Here is a 24,179-nt window from a genome sequence, read left to right as displayed (position 1 = left end):
CTGGAGAAGGGAGTGGCTATCCACTCCAGTATTCTTGCCTAGAGAATTTCCAAGGAACAGATCCGACTGGCCGATACATCTTTTCCCTACAGGCAGCCCACATGTGGACAGGGGTTTGAGCAAATTCCAGGAGATGGTGGAGGACAGAGAAGCCTGGCATGCTGCAGTCCACGGAGTCACAAAAAGTTGGACACGATTGAGCCACTGGACCACAGGAACAACAAGGCTACATGTCTCAGGCCAGCCTTGACTCTGAAACAATCTGATCAGTTCTGGCCCCTGTGGATGGGGCGAGACAGAACGGCTGAGTGAGACTTAGAGAAACTCAGTAGCGTTTCCCAAGGTAGGTAGTGCCAGGCGTGACCAGAGGCAACACAATCAAAACCACAGAAATGGCCAGCCTCCTGGCCAAGACGGTTTAGAGCGCCGCTGGCTAAAGGCACCGGAGCACGGGTGTTGGGGGAGGGCCCGGGCCACAGGGGGCTCCAGGATGCTCCACAGGGCCTCTTCCTCCTTCCATCTCAGAGCCCCTCCCACAGGGCCTGTGGGTCACCAGGGGACCAGGAGGTTGGAAAGGTCATGATAAACTTGGAAAGGTCATGCTAAGGGACCAAATTTGTAAGAAACTCAAATTGTGTTGCAAAGCAGGTCTTTAGGATACACATCTCGGTGCAGGGGCAGGGTGGGGGGTGAGAGCCATGAAAAGCAGAGGTGTGGCTCTCAGCACACTTGGATCAAGGTCTGGGAGGGTCTCGAGCATCCCTGGGTGTGCGTGGGAAGGCTCCCTCCCTCTGTTTCCAGCCACAGCGGCTGATGACTCAGCAGCTCCAGCCAGTCAAGTGGAAGGCTCTGTGACAACACTGCCTGTGACGTCAGTAGAGTTACAGAGTCTGTCCATTCCTTTCTACCCAGGTGAGCTTGCAGGACTGTTTCCGCAGCATGACCTGCAGGGCTGGTTTTCCAGAAAGTCTCACCGCGGGGAGGCTGTGGGTGTTCTCAGAGGCCGGTTTTCCTCTGAGGAGGCCGGTTTTCCTGATGGGGGGGCAGGTGATGCCTGGGTCTGCTCCTTCCTCCGCTCGCCCTCTCTGCCATCAGCCTTTCTGTCCGACCCCCAGGGCTCCGCGACCTTTGATGCTGCCACAGCGGTACCCACAGCCCTGGCTGGTGGGGGGCTGTGAGGCAGCCCATTGGTTCAGTCTTTCCATGCAGCCCCAAACAAGTCAAGAGCCCAATTACAGGGCCATTTGGGACTGCGTCACTGAGTGACTCAAGCCTTTTCTAAAGGGACTCCAGACAAATGTACTTGAGGTGACCTCAGCCTGCAGGTGACTTTCTCCAACCCAAGGCCCTTGGCCACCGCTGTGGGAGGAAGACAGGGCCCCGCCCCGCCCCCCACCTCAGTTTCCTCACCTGGGAGGGGAGGGGGAGAAGGGGGTGGGGAGGGTGGAACCAGGTCAGGACCCCAGAATCTTTTTATCAGAAGTGTTTCTTGACAATCCCATAGGTACAGATAAGAAGGGAGCTGATCAGGTGGGTAGGGCAAAGGGGACGGAGCTGGCAAATACAAGGGCCAGGGGCCTCGTTCTGTTTTTGGAGGTCTCAGTTTCTAGAAATAGCCAGTAGTCACAGGGTCTCTGCTTCAGGGTACCCTCCTCTGTGAAGTTCCCTGGACGACGCCTGAGTCTAGGTCACTCCTCCTCCATCTTCCCCACCCCCATCGCCCCCACTCCTCTGTTACCCCCCATCCCCAAGTGCTGGGGTTGAGATGTCAGGATTCAGGGGAGCTGAGTGGACAACTACCCACTGATGGAAACATTTGAAAGAAAACACAACTCGAGGGGCTGCCAAAGGCACCTCTGGCCCAGCATCTCCAGTGATGGGAACTGTGTCGTTCATGCTGGGCAGCCGCGTCCACGGTTTCCCAGGACAGGAAGACACTTGGTGTCTTCAAGTGTGTCCAGCGCCTTCCCAGTTTGATTAAGACCCCAGGGGTGGGCAAGAGAGGCAGGAGGGCAGAAGCAGGGGACACAGAGCCTCTTCCCATGCAGAGGTGCTGGCCATGGCCTGACCCTGCCCCACCTTCACCACTTGGGAGCACTGACCCTTCCCACAGGGGCAGAGCCCTGAGGGAGGGGCTCAGGATGCAGGAGGAAGCCCGGGCTTGGTTCAAAAGGCGAACACTGGTGCAGACGCAGCCAGTTCAGGGAGGACCCAGCCCAGATGCAGAGAGGCAAGGAGGGGCGGGGCGGGGGACTGGAGGCCTTTCTAGGGCCTGTTAACACACCTGGGAGCTGAACTCGGCGGCTTAGCTGGGGCTGCTGTTGTTCACAGGGACCCCGCCAGATGGGTGGGCAAAAACCATGATGGGCAAACGGGGAGCAAGTACATTCCCACAGCCCGGGCCTCGGGGCCGGCTCCACCCTCCGTGGGACCGGACATGGTGCAGCAAAGACACACAGTGATCCTGACCACAGGACGTTCTGCGGTGCCCCAGCTGTCAGCTCCAAGCACCTAAAACCTCCAGCATGTTCTTCAAAGGAAGTGCAGTGTTGAAGTGGTGGGAGGCGTCGGGGGCAGCACAGGGCAAGCGCCGCTGTGGCCTGCGGGCAGGTCCCAGCACCTCCTGGCCCCACCTCATGGCCACACCGCCGTCCGGCTTCCAGGGCAGAAAAACCTCAGCCACAACCAGAAGGATCCCACAACCTCAATTAGGAAAACCCACACCGACACAAGGCCTGGTAACTGGTTGCCATGGGGATGGCGGAACGTGGCCCCTCCACACCACACGGAGCCTGAGAGAGGCGAGGTCTCTGCAGTGGTTTGGGGGGGTGGGGGTGGGGGTTGCAGAAGGGCAGGGCAGCCAGGGGACCATCCCTCCCAAGAAACTCTTGTTCCCAAGGACAGTGCTAAGAGTGGGCCACCGTGACCAGAGGCTGTGGCCCTTGAGTGACAGTTGCACTGTCACCAGCTTCCCTGGTGGCTCAGATGGTAAAGAATTCGCCTGCAATGCAGGAGACCCATGTTTGATCCCTGCATCCAGAAGATCCCCTGGAGACAGGAATGGCAATCCATTCCAGTATTCTTTCCTGGAGAAATGCATGAACAGAGGAGCCTAGTGGGTTACAGTCTATGACGTCGCAAAGAGTCGGACATGACTGAGCAGCTAACACTAATTGCCTCCAGGTCTCTTCACCAGAACATAAGTGGCTGTCAGAGCAGGTTATCTGAGCCCTGCCATGCACATGGCCTTCCTTAAGTCACTCAGCGTTTTCTCTCGCAAAGGAAGATGCTGCTACCCAACTCTCCCTGCTGTAGGGTTAGAGTCAAGTGTGCAAGTATCTAGCACACAGTAGGGGCTCGCTAAACATAGCTACTATCAACACCACCACCATCATCACCACTGCCATCATCATCACCACCATTAATTACCATCCCCACCATCCCCATCCCCCTCAACCAACCCCACCATCAACATCACCATCATCCCCCATCCCCACCACCACCAACTTCACCATCAACATCCCGTTATCCCAACCACCACCATCATCATCACCACCATCACCATCATCACTTTTGTAAATGAGATATCTGAGGACACAGAGCTGGTAAGGGACAGACAGCAGGTCTAAAACCCAGGTCTTAGGACTCACAAGTTTGGCCATCTCTGTACCCTACCACACCCCTCCTCAACACACACACATACACACACACACACACACACACACACACACACAACTCCATCAACATGATGTCGGCATCTGTCCGGACACTGGCCAGAGGTGCTGTGGGAAAGCCACACAGAAGGGCTACAGGATTCGGCTCCGTGACCTCTCTGACCTCACTGGCTTCTACTCCCTCCTTTACTCCAGCCATCCTCTCCTCACATGTTCACCACATACCCAGGCACCTTCCCCGTTGAGGACCTTTGCTCTAGCTAAGAAGTCGAGAACTTTTTTCTGTAAAGACCCAGCTGAAGTCCCTGGGTCCCAGACAATAAAAGATGTAAACAAATGAACGTGGCTATCGTCCAATAAAACTTTATTACAAAAACAGACAGCAGGCTGGTGACCCCAGGGGTCATGGTTCACCTAGGTTCATCTGCTACTGCTGTTCCTTCTGCCCGGAGCCCTCCTCTTTCCCTGGGAGAAAACATCTTCACGTTAATGCCTTCCCCTTCTTTAGGCTTTTACACAAATATCACTTTCTCCATGAAGCTCACGCTGACCACTTTTTTCTCCTGATAAATAACTTTTCCCTAATGAATAAAACTACTTGGGGACATCTAGAACATTCATGATGCTGTGCTAAAACCACTTGTGCCTAGTTCCAGGGCATTCCCCTCCCTCCAAAGCAATACCCACTGCTTACTGTTCTAACCCTACAGCCTCTACCCACCCTTCTGCCTGCCTCTCCAGATCCCTCTATCTGTTTATACATATATTTACATTTTTTTGATGTGGATCATTTTTAAAATCTTTCTTGAATTTGCTAAAACATTGCTTCTGTTTTATGTTTTTTTGGGGTTTTGGCCCCAAGGCGTGTGATATCTTAGCTCCCCGACCAGGGATTGAACCCTCACCCTCTGTACTGGAAGGTGAAATCATAACCACTGGACCACCAGAGAAGTACCCCTCTACCTCTCTGTTACTTTGCAGTTTTAATTTCTACTGCCTGCATCACCTTGTAACATTCTATATGGTTTATTGCCTGTCTCCAACCCTCCTTCCCCTGGAATGCGGGCTTCACCAAAGAGGGGATCCTTATTTTGTTTCCTACTGTCTCGCAAACACCCAAAGCCGTGCTTTGGCACATAGTAAATACTCGATAACTTGATGATGAAGAGACTGATAAACAGATGGGGGGGCAGGACCACAAGGGAAGAGAGGGCTTCCAAATGGACTTTAAAACAATGAAACCACATCACACACTGTCGTCTTTCCTGAGTCTGCACTTTTCTCCCTGGAAATGGGAAGGCAGGGCACACACCACCTCCCCAGCCCTGCCCCTTGGTGTGTCCCCTCCTATCTTACTGGGTCAGTTATCCTGACCAGGACCAAGTGCCCCTTTTCCTGGGGCATTGAGCAAACAGTAGGGGCTCTCATCAGATGGGCATGGCTGGACTTCTGGGTCCTCTGTCCACCAGGTAGCCACAGGACACCTCCCCAATCTCTCTGAACCTCAGTTTCCTAAAGTGAAAGTTGCTCAGTCGTGTCCGACTCCTTGTGACCCCATGGAGTGTAGCCTACCAGGCTACTCCATCCGTGGAATTCTCCAGGCAAGAATACTGGAATGGGTTGCCATGCCCTCCTCCAGGGATCTCCCCAACCCAGGGATCGAACCCAGGTCTCCCGTATTGCAGGCATGTTCTTTACCATCTGAGCCACCAGGGAAGCCATGTTTCCTAACTGGTGTAATAAAATAACCAAATGCCCTCTGTGAGGCTCAGACTGAGAGCATGATTAGCACAGTGCCACGCACTGGGTGGGTGAACACGATTTTCAACCTTCCTGCTCTCCATCTTGCTCCCCAAACATCCCCTCCCAGTGGCTTCACCCCTTTCCCTCTCCTTCTCTGTCTCTTCAGTTTAGTGAACATTTCCTTCAAGAGAAGACAGATCCCCCTGTCCTCTTGCAAACACTAATGACCTCCTTAAAAATGTCCTTTCCAAGGAAAAGCCTTTTCCAAATGTACTTTTGGGCTCACTATGATTTTGCCCACACTGGTTTTCACAGTTAAGAAAGTTTGGCCACAAAAATTAACTTTTCACTGCAAAAGTAATCCCCATCACTCAGCAAAGCCCAAATTTGGTCACTTTTGTCTTCACTATGTTTTCCCTGGGTTAAAGAAGAAAAGAAAGTGTGGGGAGATTGGGGAGGAGGAGGGAGGTGAGCTGACCCCTGAGAAAAGCCACTGGCATTGACAGTTGGCCCCTGAAGCACAGCTGTGGCTATTTTGTTAGAGACATAAACAGGACTGTTTGCTCATGAAAAAAATGCCCCAATTTTTCATAAGATATTCATAAAAATATTTGCATTTCCCTGTGAGTAATAACTACTTCTGCTGTCCCCAGAATTTTTGCATCATCTACTTAAAAGAAGCTGAACAGACTATTTAGAAAGCCTTCACCATCAAATCCACCCAGCAACCTAGGCATGTTATGATGTAGCTATGACTGCACACGGAAGGGCTGGGAGTCTGAGGTGTAAAGAGATCAGGGCGAGCCAGGCCCCAGCCTGAACCTGACAGCAACATAATCACCGATTCAATAAAAAATCCACCACAGCAAAGTGGATTTATTTTGCAGATGCAGGAACAAGCCCAGAGAGGCCAAGTATCCAGCCCAGGGTCACACAGCCACTAAGTGGCTAAGCTGGAATTTGAACCCAAGAATACCTAGTTCTTAATTCCCAATCTTCGAGACTCACATGGAGTTAGTTCAAGGGACAGGTGAGAACCAGGGTGTGAGAAAGCTCCCAAGTCTGAGGCCATGGAAGCCCCAAACCAGCACAGCACAGTGGCACCTGTAGAGAGGTTTCTAGTGCAGAGGTCAAGTCTCCTAAGCTGGGGTACAGAAGAGAGTTCTGATTCCCACCAGTCTTCCCCCAAACATGTACTTCCATCTCTCAGTAGACAGCACCACTGTTCAACCAGCCACTTAGGCCAAAAGCCTCAGTGTCATCCCCCCATCCCATCCTCTTCATGGCCTCTGCAGTATAATCAGCCTCCATAATGGTCCAATCTTGGTTTCCAGACCAGGGATCAAACCTGCGCCCTCTGCAGTGGAAGCACAGAGTCTTAACCACTGGACCACCAGGGAAGTCCCACCCCAGGGATTCCTGCCTCCTGGGACTCACAGCCTGTGCAGTCCCCTCCAACAGTGAACCTGTGTAACCAAGGGGATGTGGTGGACACGACAGGACGATCCCAAGGCGAGGTCGTGAAGGCCACTGTGCCCTCTGCCCTGGCACACTCACTCTGAGGATGCCTATGGAGGGGCCCACGTGGCCAGGAGCTGAGACCTCCAGGAAACAGGCAGTGTTCATTTGCCAGTCGTGTGCGTGAGCACCTTTGGAAGTGGGTCTTTCAGCTCTAGTCAAGCATTCAGGTGAGGCAGCTCCAGACAATATCTTGACTGTGACCTAAGACCCAAAGCCAGCACCACCCAGCTGTCACTCCCCAATTCCTGACTCACAAAAGTGAAGTCACTCAGTCGTGTCTGACTCTGCAACCCCATGGACTGGAGCCTACCAGCCTCCTCTGTCCATGGGATTTTCCAGGCAAGAGTACTGGAGTGGAGTGGGTTGCCGTTTCCTTCTCCAGGGGATCTTCCCAACCCAGGGATCGAACCCAGGTCTCCCGAATTGCAGGCAGACGCTTTATCATCTGAGCCACCGGGGAAGCCTAAGAAGCGTGAGTTAACAAATGTTGATGGTTGTCTTAAGCTGCTAAGTAACCTTTTACATGGCAACAGCTAACAGTCTTCCACCTGCAACCATCAACCAAGTCCTATAGATCCTCTTTCCCAGTGACATTTTGACTCTGCCATCTCCCTGCCCTTCCACAGTGCGCCACTGCCCTGATCCAGGCCACCACCACATCTCACAGGACGACTGCAGCAGCCTCCGATGGCCTCCCTGCCTCCACCCAGTTCCCATCCAACCCACTGTCCATGTTGCAGCCTAGGTCAGTCTACAAAAGCAAACCACTTCCGGTCTCTCCAATGGCTCCCCATGGTCCTTGGGGTAAAACCTGAACTCTTCACCATGACCCACAAGGCCTGCAGGCTGAAGCCCACCCGTGTTCCTCCCCACCTCATCACCTGGTTCACTCGTGCCAGCCACAATGGGCTGTCTTTGGTTTCCCAAACACATCAGTTTCCTCCCTCCCCTCCCCCCTGACTCTGCGTCTGTGTTCTCCAGCTGTTCCTTCTGCCTGAAACACACTTCCTATGACTCTTTCTTTGGTTTCCAGCTAAGAGGTCACCTCCTTCCAGAGGTCTTTGCTGATTACTTTGTCTAACAGATACTCCCTATTACATCTTGTTTACCCACTCCCTTTATAAACTATGTGTGCATGCATGCTAAGTTGTTTCAGTCGTGTTTGACTCTTTGCAACCCTATGGATTGTAGCCTGACAGGCTCCAGTCCACGGGAGGATTTCCCAGGCAAGAATACTGGAGTGGGTTACCATGCCCTCCTCCAAGGGATCTTCCCGACCCAGGGATCAAACCCATGTTTCCTATGTCTCCTGCATGGCAGGTGGTTTCTTTACCACTAGCACCACCTGGGAAGTCCCTTATAAACTATAATGACCTTAAATTATTTTATTCATTTAGCTTTTAAGCTTGCTTATTGTCACCCACCCCTCCCACCCCTTAGAAGGTTACTCCTCAAAAGCTAGCACCATGACTATATCTAGTGCCTGGCTGAGGAGGTACACAATAAAATGTCCTTAAATGGATGAGTGAATGAACCCCATGTCTTAATGTGACCCCAGAAAAAAGAAAATCCCTATAATTTCAGAGCTTGAAATGCCCATCAAGAAAACCATTAACTTACTTCCTGTGTGGTCCTGGGGAGTCCCTTCCTCTCTCTGGGTCTCAGTTTCTTCAGATGAGGAACTGGGTCCATGAGTTCTCAGGTCCCATGGATCTTTGTGGTTGACATATGAGCAGTTAAGCCACACTCTGGGGAAGGTAAAAGAACCCCATTTTTTGTGCAGTTGGACAGGGCCAGAGGGCCTCACCTTGGGTTCTATGGAGCCGGCACATTGTCCTTAAAGATCAACCCAAGATAGCATCTCTACAGGAAGAACTGCTTTCTTTAAGGACTGCTTAAATTCCTGACCTGGGGACTTCCCCGGTGGTCTAGGGGCTAAGAATCTGCCTTGCAATGCAGGGGACACAGGTTCGATGCCTGGCCTGGGAACTAAGATCCCACATACCATGGAGCAACTAAGTCCACACGCTACAACTACTGACCCCGAGCACCACAGCAAGAGTCCGGGAGCCGCAACAAAAGATCCTGCACAGGACATGGAAGCAGCCTAGATGTCCATCAGCAGACGAATGGATAAGAAAGCTGTGGTACATATACACCATGGAATATTACTCAGCCGTTAAAAAGAATGCATTTGAATCAGTTCTAATGAGGTGAGTGAAACTGGAGCCTATTAAACAGAGTGAAGTAAGTCAGAAAGAAAAACACCAATACAGTATATTAACGCATATATATGGAATTTAGAAAGATGGTAACGATGACCCTATGTGCAAGACAGCAAAAGAGACACAGATGTAAAGAACAGACTTTTGGACTTTGTGGGAGAAGGTGAGGGTGGGATGATTTGAGAGAATAGCATTGAAACATGTATATTATCATATGTGAAATAGACTGCCAGTCCAGGTTGGATGCATGAGGCAGGGTGCTCAGGGCTGGTGCACTGGGATGACCCAGAGGGATGGGATGGGGAGGGAGGTGGGAGGGGGGTTCAGGATGGGGACACATGTATACCCATGGCTGATTCATGTCAGTGTATGGCAAAAACCACTACAATATTGTAAAGTAATTAGCCTCCAATTAAAATAAATAAATTAAAAAAAAAAAGATCCTGTGCAACGCAATGAAGACCTGATGCAGCCAAATAAATAAATAGTGTATTTTTTATTTTATGTTATTTTTTTTTATTAGTTGGAGGCTAATTACTTCACAACATTTCAGTGGGTTTTGTCATACATTGATATGAATCAGCCATAGAGTTACACGTATTCCCCATCCCGATCCCCCCTCCCACCTCCCTCTCCACCCGATTCCTCTGGGTCTTCCCAGTGCACCAGGCCCGAGCACTTGTCTCATGCCTCCCACCTAGGCTGGTGATCTGTTTCACCATAGATAATATACATGCTGTTCTTTCGAAACATCCCACCCTCACCTTCTCCCATTATACAGAGTGAAGTAAGGCAGAAAGATAAAGAACATTACAGCATACTAACACATATATATGGAATTTAGAAAGATGGTAACGATAACCCTATATGCAAAACAGAAAAAGAGACACAGAAGTACAGAACAGACTTTTGAACTCTGTGGGAGAAGGTGAGGGTGGGATAAATAGTGTATTTTTTAAAATTCCTGACCAAGTAAAGTCCAGGGCTACTTCAACCACAAGCACAGGTACCCGCAGATGAACCAGAGCACCTGTGTTCTCTGCAAGGATCTGGCCGTGCTTGTTCAGCCCAGAAAGATGTGCTGGGCATCTGGTCAAGACCCCACTGTAGGTGATCACTCACAGAAGACCAAAGATGGTGCCTGGGAGGTGGAGCGTCCCCCTGGGGACTTTCAGAGGCGGAGTCTATGTGGGTCCCATAACCCTTTCCCTCCTCCCCTTCCCTTCCTAATTCCCATTACACAACAGAGAAAATGGGGACAAGGTGGTTGACCTTACAAAGTCTTTCTCTAAAATGCTCCTTTAATTGTTAAATGGCCAAGGAGAGCTGTATTTGGCAGATTAAATTTCTACCCCTAGGATTTCAGAATCTAACTTGAATACAGAGAGAGAAAACTGCTGCAAGGAGATGAGTGAGTAGGATGTGATCATTTTAATTTCTTAATGATGCTATAACAAATCACTACACATTTAGTGGCTTAAAAATAACATGAATTTATTATCTGAAAGTTCTGGAAGTCAGAAAGCTGAAATCAGATTCACTGGGCTAAATCCAAAGTGCTGGCAAGGCTGATTCCTTACAGAGGTTCTAGGGGAGAATCTTTCTGATGCCTTTTCCGATTCCTAGAGGCTGCTTACATTCCTCAGCTTGTGGTCCGTTCCTCCATCTTCAGAGCTGGCTGTCACTGGTTGAGTGTTTCTCAAGCTACATCACTCTGGCCTCCTTTTCTGTAGTCAAATTTCCCTCTGCCTTCTTCTTGTAAAGATCTTTGTGATTACATTGGGCCCTTCAGGATAATCCAGGCAAACCTCCCCAATCTCAAGATTCTTTAATTAATTTAATTAACTTAATTAACTGAAAAGTCCCTTTCCCGCTGAGTAACATATTCATAAGTTGCAGGGATTTCAGATGTTGACATCTTCAGGAGCCCTTGTTCAGCCTGCCACAAGCAGTGATTTAAGATCACATTCCCAGATCAGACTGCCTGGGTTTACATCCTAACTGTGTTCTTTCCTAGCTGTGTGATTCTGGGAAAGTCACTCAACCTCTCTGTGCTTCCACTGACTCTTCTGTGACCTCATAGACCCAGGAGTCAGGAGCGTGTAAAGCATTTTAGCACAGTGAAGAAAGCTCAGTGAGAAAGGGCTGTAATTTATTCCCTCCTCTGCACCAGACTCAGCACTAATGGATGCCAGAGCTGGGAGGGGCCTTGGTGATCACACAGCCCTGCCCCTCAACAAACAGCTGGGGACGCAGAGGCCCAGAGAGAAGTGAGTCATGTGGGGCACACACCACTTTCTCAGGCAAAGCCCGGATGCCCTCTAATAACCAACCTGGCACCAATGCTGGAAGGAGGGTCCAGCCGGGCAGAGGCCACAACCTGCTGCACCCAGCACCCTGCCCTGCACCCAGTAGATGCTGGAGGATGCTGCAGCCAGACAGCCACAGGGAGGGGGTGGGAAGCTCTCCCTGCAGAACGACAGCAGGAAGCACCTGCAGGCGCGGCCCCCTGGCCTGAACCTCACACCCGCGGTTCCCACCCCACCCAGCGGGCTCGGGGGCCAGAATCAGACTCAACACGTCTCCCCCCAGGAGAGGTCAGAGGACTAATCTCAGCCAGGGACGTCAAGACCCACGTTCAGGGCCAAGAGAAAGCTCTGGACTGATCAGTTCACACTGATCAAACATCAGTCGGGCCCCTTGCTTCCTTCCCTCTCTGCGTGACCTCAGATGGGACGCCTCCCCTCTTCAGGCCTCTGTTTCCGCATCAGAAAAGAGAAGACCAGATCAGTGATCCTCAATCTGCAATCCCTGCTTCCACAGATTTCAGAGGGTTCTGGAAGAGCTGTCCCTGGACACAAAGCCGGAGCATGTGCCCAGCTTGCTAGTCCAGATGTCGAAGTTCACCAGCGTGTGCAATTCAGGCTGAACAGACGTGTTGGAAGGTGTCTGCGATCAACAAAATGGGGGAAACAGTGACTCACCCCACACAATGGCCGGGTGAGCAGGCAAACTCCTCCACAAAAGGAGAGAAGGATCAGCATGGGCCCTTGGCAGAAACTCAACTAGGCTCCACTATCTAACCAAAGAGGGCTGACTCACCCCAGGGGGTTCCCCTCCCACAGGCTAGCTTAGGCAGGCAATGCCACAGACAATCCAGTTTCTGCGACCATCACACTGTCCCCCCGGCTGAGGATTCCCACAATCTCATGATTGTGGGATCATGATCCTGGGAATTTCCCATGATCTCAGGGGCAACTAAAAGCAGATATTCAAACAGGGAGGTCGTAGGGTAGCCTGCAGGGCAAAAGACAGCCATCACTTTCTTCCTCACTGGGAAAACTTCCTGCCTCAGGGCCTTAGCACATGTCATTCCTCTGGTCAGATACACATTCCAGTATCTTGTTTTTTTTTTTTTTAATGAAATATTTCAAGTTAAAGAGAGTTAAAAAAAAATTTTTTTTATGTATATACCCATAGGTTTTGTGAAAATAATTCATTCACCCACTCTCTATTGACAGTAAGTTATTTCCAAAATTTTACCGTCACAAATAACGCTGCTCTGAGCACTCTGACACACATCACCCCCACCTCCTCCAACAAGTATTCAGGTCTCATTCCTCAAACCCGTTCCCCGTCATTCCAAGAGTTATGTCTCCATGTTTCTCCCCAATGGCTCCCCAGTCCCTCCATCAAAGCACTTATCATGATTTATGTCTTTATTAGGTCCCCATCTAAAGGAACAGAGGCCATGTCCCCTTTGCTCTCAAGCACTCAGTGCCTGGAACACCCTTCCAGGCTCACAGCAGTCCTCAGTTAGTGTCTGCATTGCAAATGAGTGACAGAATGAATGAATGAGTAAGCGAGGTATCACCCCAGAAGCAGGCTGTGCTGGGCTCCTTTCCACCTAGGACTCTGAGAGATGAACTGGCACATCTTCTGCCTGCCTCTTGCTCTGCCCTCAAATGGACAGGAAGAGGGACCAAGAATCCCCTGGAGATCTTGGGTTCCTGAAGCTTCAGAGAGCCCTGAGCCCTGAAGCAGGGAGCCCTGGGAGCTGGAGGGTCCGCAGCCCTGGGCCAGGCCCTCAGTGCCAAGCCCAAGGTGAGGTTCAGGAGACCTTCGCCTGGGCTTTCCCGGGGCTCCTTGCGGCCAGGCACCTGGTCCTGCCCAACCTTGGCAGGTTTGGGAAACACGCTTCTGCTGGCCAGCCCAGTCGTGAGAAGCCGCTGCTCTGGAACCCTACCTGGGCCAGGGGCTGCCCCCTCATTCCTGGCATCCCCGTGCTGCTGAAACAGACCAGCTCCTACCTGCCAGCCATACCTGATCTTGGGTTGGGCCAAGGGGCAGGGCCGGGCAAGGCATGTTCAGTTCAGTTCTGTTCAGTTCAGTTCAGGCACTCAGTCGTGTCTGACTCCTTGCGACTCCATGGACTGCAGCTCTCCAGGCCTCCCTGTCCATCACCAACTCCCAGAGTTTACTCAAACTCATGTCCATTGAGTTGGTGATGCCATCCAACCATCTCATCCTCTGTTGACCCCTTCTCCTCCCACCTTCAATCTTTCCCAGCATTGACGAGGTCTTCTCAAATGAGTCAGTTCTTTGCATCAGGTGGCCAAAGTACTGGAGTTTCAACTTCAACATCAGTCATTCCAATGAATATTCAGGACTGATCTCCTTTAGGATAGACTGGTTGGACCTCCTTGCAGTCCAAGAGTCTTCTCCAACACCACAGTTCAAAAGCATCAGTTCTTTGGCACTCAGCTTTCTTTATAGTCCAGCTCTCACATCTATACATGACTACTGGAAAAACCATAGCCTTGACAACGGACTTCACTTGCTATCAATCACTTGGGGTCTCTGTTCCCAAAACAAGAGAAAGTGCTGGAAATAGAAAACTGGGTGGCAGCCAAAAACAACAGTAACAGTAATAGATGTAGCTGGTGTTCCTGAGCAGCCTCTCTGCAGGTTGGCCCTTCTGCATCCTCCCCTCCTCTCGACAAGGAGGAGGCTGTGACAGATGAGGACACTGAGGGCGGGGAGCCATCCTCCCCTTACTCTGGGGGATGCCAGGGCCTTAACCAAGCAGGCTTCGGGACCAGCCCCTGAAGCAGACTGGACATAGAGGGACAGACAGGCCATGATGCTAAGAATGGAGATATTTTATTTTATGATATTTTATTTGCCTGTGCTGTGTCCTTGTTGCAATGTGCAGGTTTTCTCTAGTTGTGGCATGCGGGCTTCGTTACCCCACTACATGTGGGATCTCAGTCCCCCAAGCAAGGATCAAACCCGCATTCCCTGTATTGGAAAGCGGGCTCCTAACCATCGGACCACCAGGGAAGTCCCAAATGGTGATATTCTTAAAAAGACAAGCAGCATGAGCCTCCTGCCAGTCCATCCAGGCCCCCCTGCTGCAGATTTCTGGGCGCTCTGTCAGAAGTCCACCCTCCAAGCACGCAGCGCAGACCCCCATTCAATTCCTGGCCACCCACCTCTTTTTAAGAGTGTGGCCTTCAACTAGTTGCATCCCTTCCGGCCTCCATTTCCTCCTCTGTGAAATGGGCGAATGCTCGCTGGTTTGGGAAGGTCAGCTGAGGAAACGCCCAGGAGGCATTCAGTGCTGAATGGATCCTGGCAGCTTCCCAGGTGGCCAAGGGGTGGGGGCGGGGGAAACCATTCTGGTCCTGAACCTGCCCTGCCCCCTTCAAGGACAAGGGCGCTGAACCCTGGGGATGGGAGTGACAGGAGTAACCACTACACACACACACACACACACACACACACACACACCTCACTCACACAAGACTAGCTTCGTTCTGAGCAGAGGCTGCTGAAGGGCACCCACGCGTCTGCCCGCCTGGGGTGGAGAGCACCCTAGGGCCCCAGGGGAGGGTGACAATCACGGGCCACCCCCTGCTCCCTGCGTTCCCCGCTCTGAGGCTTGGGGCTCCTGACAAGAAGCTTGCCTGCCCTCCTTACTCCATCCTTCTGACGCAAGTGCTTCCTCAGGACACAGTGATTTTCTTTTCATTCTACTCTTTTCCAACTCAGCATCACAGCCTGAATTCTGAGTCTCAGGAGCAGGGCTCAGTCGTGGCCTGCCAAAAACCCCCAAATCAGAGACTACCTCCTCAAGAGGCGGAGAAAGCCAAAATGCCGTGGGTCCCCCACACAAGGCACTGCTGTCTCCTCTCGCTAATGCTGACTGTGATTCATTCAACATCCCCATTTCAGAGGTGAGAAGACTGAGGCTCAGAGCTCTGCTGTGTGGTACACAGGCAGGAACGGGAGACGTGGGATTGCAGCCCAGGCCTCTTGGCCTTTCAAAGACAAATGCCTCGGCTGAGGCCAGCGCAGTCTGAGAGGAATAGAACTTGAGCCACACTTAAACTGCCTGGGAACCACATCGGATGAGGACAAAGAAATGAGCAAAATAAATTTTGGTAACATTTCACATGTAACTCAGTGTATCAAACATCATTCAACACGTAGTCAGTATAAAAAAATATTAAAGAGACACTTGACTTTTTTTGGTCATACTTCATCTCTGAAATAGTATACACTCAGCGCACATCCCAGTTCAGACTGGCCACATTTCAGAGGCTCCATGGCCATAAGCGGTGAGTGGCTACCAGCTTCGACGGTGCAGGTCCAGAGGAACAGAGAAGCAGCAAAGACCAGGGGTGGCCCGTCCATTCATACAAGCATTCATTCACTCACTCAACCTACCAACCAGTATTTACTGGGTACTTACAAGGGGCCAGGCGGGGTCATACAATGTGAATGAGGAGGAAGCAAGCCCCACCCCCACGGGTTTCCACTGCGGAGCTGGGGGGCATGGAGAGGATGGCAGTCAGGAAAGTCACACCCCACTGGCTCAGTCCAGGGTCCTGTCCCCAGGATGACATGCTTGGACGGTCACCTGCCAGGCCAGGGCCCCTGAACTGAAGGTTTGGGACATGTGGGCACATGACACCTCCTTTTCGGGACATCAGAATAACAACCCCTCCCCACTCCCGGCTACAGCACAACTGGCACAAAACCTCCTGGCGTGACTTTCATCCTCAGACCCTGAGGGAGCCCTTCGGATTCGTCCAAACCTGATGGAGGAGCTTTGCTCTCCACCCACCAGCAAGAACGGGCAGCGGCAGATCATGTGGAAACCGGTCAGGCGTGCCCCCGTGGGTGCCAGGGTGGCGGCAGGCGGGGCCAGGGGCAGCTGCGGTGACCGCCCCCAAAAGACAGAGCTGACACCACCCCTGTCAGGCCCAAAGGTCTCCCGGGCCTGCAACTCCCACCGGGCCTGAACCCTGCAGCAAGCCCTCTAGGGAAGGAAAAGGAGAAAGGGAGGGAAGGTGGCAGGGAGGGACTGCTCCTTCTGCAAACTCCCCGCGGTCCTCCTCCACGGAGAAGCAGGGGTTCTCTGGCGCGCCCGCCCTAGACAGGGACATGGCCCTCAGCATACAACGGTTGTATGCCGGCCCTCAGCATACAACGGGTGAGGGGACAGCGTGGTACACAGGCAACAGGGTTGGATGTTGGCAACAGACTTAATACCAGGAGTCAGGGGGCTGTCAGTGAGCTTGGTAGCTAACTGCCTAGATGACCTTGGACCAAACCCTCTGAACCACAGTCTCTGCATCTACAAAATGGGAATAAGATCGTCTACTCTGCTGCTCGGGGTTGCGAGGAATAACTGAGAAAATGCACGTACGGCTCTTGGCCCAGGGCAGGGTGAGCACTCAGTCAATAACAGCTCTCTCTCACTGTTGTCCCGAAGTTGTTGTCACTGGGGACCAACCACAGCCCCCGGCCACATCCTGCTCACTGGCCCATCAGCCAGGTTGCCCTGGGATGCCTCTCGGGCATTAAACCCTGAGTTTCCCAACTTCCCCAGGCTCCAGGTAACATGACACTGTCCAGCCTTCTGGATTCAGAAAAGCAGGTGGAGTCAACCCCTTCAGGTATGCTAATGGGCGTCCACGGGAGCCAGGCACCACGTGGCACTTGAGGGTAGGTAAGGACTCTTTCGGGTAGGGGACACCACAGACCATTCAACCCCTCGAGGAGGTGAATGAATCAGAGGAGCCCTACTGAGTCCCAAACCCAGGAGACAACCCACTCTTCACTCCTCCCGCCCCCAGCGTGTATATTCCACTCTGGGTCCATGCACACATCTGTGGTTTCTACAGCAAAACACACGTCTGTCCCCTCTCTGTCTCCACAACTGCCACTCTGGGCCAGGCCAGCGTCCGCTCTGTCCCCAGACAGGAGGGACCAGCCTCTCCCCTGCTCTCCCTCCTCTGTTTTCACCGCTCCAAACCATCTCCACCCAGCAGCCTGAGCATCCAAACCCAAATGGAAGCGTGGCATTCTCTCACGCAAAGTCCTTCAGCAACTTACAACGAGCTTGGAATAATGTCCAAAGCCCCACACACAACTAGCCCCCACCTGCCTCTCACCTCGGCCCCCACGGTCCACACACCCCTCCAGCATCCTGACCTCATCCAATTCCCATGCAGGCTTTGCAGTTGGTGCCCACCTCCGGGCCTTTGTTCCGGCTGTGCCCCCTTCCTGACCACCCCATGCGGGTCCCTTTCTGACACTCCTAAGTCACGTGATCCCCGTGGAGGCTGCCTGGGTCCCCACCTGCGGTAACACCTCTACCCACGGAGTTGGCCTCCTTCCCTCATCTGGTCCTGCTTTATCTCACTGACTCCACAGTTCTCATCACTATCGGGAATCACCCCTGTTTACGCATTTATAGGTTATTTCTATCTGACATGATCGCATTTGCTTCCTGGTTCACTCCCGGTCACCACCCTGACCCAAAGGCAGGGATGGCATCTGCCTTGGTCACGGCTGACCCTGGGAGTCCAGGACAACAGCAGACACACAGCCCTCTGTGAATGCCTGTGACTGTCTTCCAAGTCACTGAATAACCACGGGCCAGAGACCCCCTCCGTGAAATGCCACTGCCTCAGAGTGGGTGTGGGTGCAGGGGGAGGGGGGCCAGGTAGGAGGAAGGGAGCAGATGCCGGTGCCACCAGAGCAACCTTTGCCCCAGTGACCGAGTCCTCAAGCAGCGATGGGGAAGGCGGGGCGTAGTCACCCTGGCGACAGTTGGCTCCTGCAGAGGCCCTGGCGGGGGCCCCAGGGAACCCCTGGCTTCTGTGTGGAAGGAGCCCTGGAGGCCCCGCCCCCTCCTCAGGCTCCCAGTTCCCAGTCTCAGCTCAGACACCTGGACCAACATGCTTTCTGGCCCTAAGAAGTATTTACGTTTTGATTAAGTCTGGTTTTAAGCCACCAGGTAGGCTGGCCTGAGGCCTCGGCGGCCCAGCCAGTCCTGCTGTAGTAACAGCATGCTGGGGGGACAGGCAGAAAGTATGGGGCCGAGGGGGGGGCTTGCCCATGCTCCCAGGAGCCCCCTAGCCCCACTCTCCACCCTAAACTCCCTGCCAGAGGGAACCACTGACTTTGCGAACAGTATTGGTAAGCAGTGTGGGGAGCCCCAAAGTCCTGCCTGGGAAATAAACACTCGGGGCAAGGAACAGGGGTGCCCCAACCAAGCCAGGCCCCCAGGAGAGTGGCCCTCGGACTGCCCCGCCCCTGACCAGGGCCTCCCTCCTGCCAGGTGGCGTCTCACCCAGGAAGCAGGAAGCGAGTCTATTCCAAACTGGGGACTTGCGCAGGGCACGTTTTTATCCTGTTGGATGTACTCTGAGACCTCCAGTAACAACCAACCATTGTGAGACCTTGGGAGGCAGGGAGAGAGTCCAGTTACTTATTTACAACCTTCAAGTCTCCTTCAAACTGTGATGCTGAGAGCAGCAAGTGACACCCTAAAGGAATGTGGACTCCTGGATTCAATATATCCAGTGGGCAACACATGGTCCCCACACCTGCTCCCCGCCACCCCACCTGCAAAGGTAAAAAGTCCAGATAACTAAGAAATGCTTCCAAAAGGTGATTTCCTTCATTTCGGGCCCCTTTCAAAGGAAATCAAGCTTCCTTACCAGAAAGCAGGATTCTGTCTGTTCCACCCAGAGCTGCAATGGCAAAAAGATTTTAAGCCCGTGAGCTCCAAACAGATGGCAATGACTGCCTGGAGTTCCGGGACCCAAGACAGGGTTCAGGCTCGCTGGACAGGTGTGGGGCAACTGATTAGCAATGTCTGCCACTGGCAGGAGGAGGGGAATAATGCTATGCATGCTCCGTGCATGTCTGCAGTTTAGGGCTTAGGTTTTAGCAAAATCAGCAGTGGGAATTCAGAAAACCAGGGATTCAATTGGTAAGAAAGCATGGTCAAAGTAACAGCAACAACAAAAAAAAGGCAGAAGCTTTTGGAGAACCAAAGAGAGAGCCTGTGGCAATTTCTTGGGAAAAGGGACAAATCACTTCCAGAAAGATCAGGCCACTTCCGAGGCAGCTGTCAGATGGGACATGTCCCAGAGCCACCCCATCTGAGCTGTCAACCACGGTCCACTCTCAGTTCCTCAGATAGACTCAATTCCAAACTTCTCACGAGACAGCTCATGTTTGACCTTTAAGGGCACAGAAATAAATACCCAGACTTATAAACAGGGTTTGCTGCCGCTGTGGGGAGGTGATGGTGTGTACGTTGTCAGGAGGAGGTCTCCTTGATGACAGGCATCCGTTTAAAATCAGGGGGAATAAACTATAATGGAAATTTTGGTTTATCCAGCTATATGTAACCATATCACTTTGCTATACACTGGAAACTAATACAACACTGCAAATCAACTATACTTCAATTAAAAATACTCATTGAATGCTTTCTCTATCCTTATTGGGTTGTTATATTAAAATGGCCAAGTTAACTAAAAAATAAAACAAAAAAGGGTTTGGGAAAGGAGGAGCTGTAGCACAGAATGTTCCATCAGTTAGGCTTCCCCTAGGCAGGGCTGGGCGGGACTGGGGCACAGCAGGAGAAAGTGACAAGCCGCCTAGCAGAGCACCGTGGGCATTTTCTCAGGACAAAGGAGGCACCTCTGCCTGTTCCTTTCTATCTCAACAGAGGACAGAGGAAAAGGCTCCCAGCATGACTACCTGAGGCATCTTACCAGGGGTCCAAAACCTGCTGGGGTTGCTAGCTGGGTCCCCAGTTTGAGAACGAACGGTTTGAGAATCACGGCTAAGGAAAGGCTTACACAAGAGCAAGCGGGGTAATGACAGGGTTGGTAGGAGGTTGAGTTCAAAGTGGCCACATCCCTCAGCCGGCCATCCCAGGGTGACTTCCAGGGAATGCAAGTTATTTCCCAGAGGAGCCAAGGAGACAGTGTCCATTTCTACACAACAAAAGGAGACCTGGAAAGGAACTTCTGTTGCAACACAAAGCATTGACGTGAAACCGGAGAGGAAGGTTCCAGAACGAGCTACATTAACTAGGAGGAGAAGGCTGTGATGTGGGGTCTGGGGTGTGGAAATCCAGGGGACAGCCCCCCAACCCGCATACCTTACAGGGCTGTCAAAGGCATGGGAGACAGTGGAAGACCGTGAGAAGGCGCCAACTGCAAGTGCCTGCAACCACGTGACTGAACCTCAAATGCAGTGAGCAGTGAGTCCAAGAGGCCAGACCCAAACAAGAGGTAGTATGTGATTCTGTGTATCCAGAATTCAAAGGTGGGCAAAATCAACCCCAGGTGTTAGCAGCACCTTGGAGCAAGCAGACCCTGGAGGGGGCTCCTGGGGGCTTCTAGGGTGTTGGCTCTGTGATGTGCACACTTTGCAAAATCCCATCCAGCAGTGCACTGACTGTTTCTGCCTTTTCTACACAAATAGTGAAGTGAGTGAAAGTCGCTCAGTTGTGTCTGATTCTTTGCAAACTCATGGACAGTTCATGGAATTCTCCAAGCCAGAATACTGGAGTGAGTAGCCTTTCCCTTCTCCACGGGAATCTTCCCAACCCAGGGACTGAACCCAGGTCTTCCACATTGCAGGTGGATTCTTTACCAGCTGAGCCACAAGGGAAGTCCAAGAATACTGGAGTGGGTAGCCTATCTCTTCTCCAGGGGATCTTCCCAACCCAGGGATAGAACCTAGGTCTTCCACACTGCAGGTGGATTCTTTACCAACTGAGCTATCACCTCAATAAAGACTTTACCCCCCCAACAAAAAAATTGTCTGAAAGTCTTTTGCAAACTTCTGGGTCACAGTATTAATATAAGAGACAGTGTTCTAAAACACAAGTGCTATCAATCTCCTAGAAAAGAAAGGCAGGTGAGACAATTTCCCAAAGTCCCAGTTCACCCAAGGAGATGATAGTGTTGGAGAGATATCAGATTGGAGGAGGTCAGCAATGTGGTCAGGATGGGTCAAGGAACAGGGTGATCAGAGCACAAGCCTGGAGGTGGCTTCTGCACTCACCAGGACCGTGAGCTGAATAAGAAATCCCAGCTCTCTGCTTTCTGCTACAGCCGATGAAGACTCCCACTAGGGTGGTGGTGGTCCCTCTCTCAGTCGTGTCCGACTCTTTGCAACCCCATGGACTGCAGCACGCCAGGCTTCCTTGTCCTTCACTATCTCCTGGAGTTTGCTCAAACTCAAGCCCATCGAGTCGGTGATGCCATCCAACCCTCTCATCCCCCGTTGCCCCCTGCTCTTCCTGCCCTCAATCTTTCCCACCATCAGAGTCTTTTCCAGTGAGTCGGCTCTTTGCATTAGGTGGCCAAAGTACTGGAGCTTCAGCTTCAGCATCATTCCTTCCAATGAATAATCAGGGTTGATTTCCTTTAGGATTGACTTACACTAGGGTGTAAGCTCCCAGACATAGGACTTTGCCTTATTTGGCACCTGGAATCATATCTGGTACACAGGGCAAGCTCGATAATCTTGATGAATGAGTAAGGGAACAAAGGAGCAAACAGTAGTGATCTTAGACCTGCACTGTGAGGACCCAATAAGACACCACAGGTACGGTGCTAAGCAGAGCATGTGCAAGCAGTAAATGCTGGATAAACATTAGCTGGGATTCGAACTTGGGTCTGTGAAATGTTCTCCCACCACCATAGAGGCATCTCTCCCAGACCCAGGTGCCCTTCTCTCCCCACTAAGAAAGGGTCAGGAGCAAGTGCAAATGCATCTTCTCAAACTATGAGGCCTGAGTCCCAGTCCCCTCCCCACTCCCATTCTGCTGCTCCCCAGCCCTGTAAAGTAAAAGGAGGGTGTGAAAATACTGCTTCTTCCAGACCCCAGGGGATTAGCAGGTGACTGTCAAGCATCTGAAAAGACAGAGTGCTCTTGTTATTACTAAACCAAAATAGATGCATCTCACTCCCTCCAACCAAAAGCGTCTATTTCAGGTTTAACATAACAATAGTCTTGTTCCCACTCCCTGACTTGGGTACCACCCTGCAGAGACATTTAGAGTGAGGGATGGGGCTGCACCTGCATCAGAGTTTCTAGGCACCATCCACTCCCATCCACTGCACCACCAGGGGCAGCAAGGCACCGGCATGGCATTAAGAAGCCTGCCTTGTGCCTGGAACTGGGCAGGTTGACATAAACTGATCTCCTGCCACCCATCGTCAAGAGTCACCACGGTGACAGCCACATGGGCAGTGCTCCAGGAGGGCAAGGGGTGGACAGGAACGTGCTCTGATTCTTTGCGACCCTATGGACTGTAGCCCACCAGCCTCCTCTGTCCATGGGATCATCCAGGCAAGAATACTAGAGTGGGTTGCCATTCCCGTCTCTAGGGGATCTTCCCGACCCAGGGATTAAAGTCCCATCTCCTGCATCTGGACAGGAACAGAAGCCCCTTAATGCCCAGAGCATTTTCTGTGTACCCTGCTATTACTCCACTGAAGGCAAACCCTGCCTTGGAGCTTTACAACTACCCCATGGGACAGCGGCATCTGTCAGTTATTAATAAATAACACAGCAGCATGGCCAGAAGAAAGCGGACCAGATCACACACCAGGAGCCCAGGTTCAGGCTGAATGTGCCTCTGTATGACTCTCCAGGCCTCTACTGTCTCATCTGTTAAATGAGAGAGAAAAAAACTTCCCCTGCCTCATTCACAAGAGTCAAAGAGCAGTGTAAGTGAGTCCCACACTCAGGCTCTTGACCTTAAACTACAAGTGATACATACTTTGTTTAGGCTTTAGTTTCTTTATCTATAAAACGAGACAGTTCTTGTCCAAAAGGCTGCCAGAAAGATGACATGGGCTGATGCCCCTTGGCACTTGGTGCAGGGCTGACCCGGAGCTAGAGCTAACTGTCACTGGGATTAAGTTAAAGGCACTTTGTCAACCAGAAAGTCAATATGACTGGAGAGCCTCTCCCTGCCTCGGCTGGCAAAAGACATCCCTGAGTTTGTGTACCACTTCAAATGTACGTATCCTTTGAGGGCAAAAAATAAGTTTGGAACTTATTTATTTTTTTTAGAATTCTCTGAAAGACCCCCAAAATAGCCACCCGCCTGAGGCAGGGACCCAGAAACAATGAGCGGATGAGCACGAAGCGAAGGCACCAAGAGATTGTGAAGGCCGAGGAGGAGGACTGAGAAGGCAGTTCCTTCCTGGCTCCAGGAAGCAGCTCTGCGCCCACCAGCGCCCACGGCCGCCGTGACCACGCCCTCCAGAGCCGGTCCTGCCGGCGGGATCCACCCACCCATCCACAACCGAACAAATGACCCCAAGAGGAGCCTGGGCCCACCTGCCTGCTTCTCCAAGGATGCCAGACTGAACCACTACCTCGGCGTGTCGCTAAAAGGACAACACAGATTTCACCAAGTTTTCTGCTGAGTTGTGTCACTTTGGAAACCCAAGGATCCCTCCTTTGTGTTGCAGATGCCAGCTGGCACAAAGTGAAAGAGATTAAGCCACAAAAAAACTTGAAGGTCATGGAGAGAAAGACCCCCCCCCATTGGATGATTCCCCACCCTGTCATTGCCCACTTGCCACCACCTGCCCACAGCCAGTTCCGGGGGGGGGGGAGTTGGGGGGCCTCTACCACTTGTTTCCACTGCCTAAGACTTCGCTCACCCGCA

The 24,179-nt window shown here is 52.0% G+C and overlaps 1 protein-coding gene across 1 annotated transcript in view; it reads right to left on the bottom strand.

Annotated features, from left to right (window-relative positions):
* GRK5 (G protein-coupled receptor kinase 5) overlaps positions 1–24,179 on the bottom strand; it is a 226,240-nt gene that overhangs the window by 132,467 nt on the left and 69,594 nt on the right. The window lies entirely within an intron of this gene.

The sequence above is a fragment of the Dama dama genome, chromosome 15 (genome assembly GCF_033118175.1).
Source record: "Dama dama isolate Ldn47 chromosome 15, ASM3311817v1, whole genome shotgun sequence".
In the NCBI taxonomy this organism is placed as follows: domain Eukaryota; kingdom Metazoa; phylum Chordata; class Mammalia; order Artiodactyla; family Cervidae; genus Dama; species Dama dama.
This window is presented reverse-complemented; position numbering and strand designations above follow the sequence as displayed.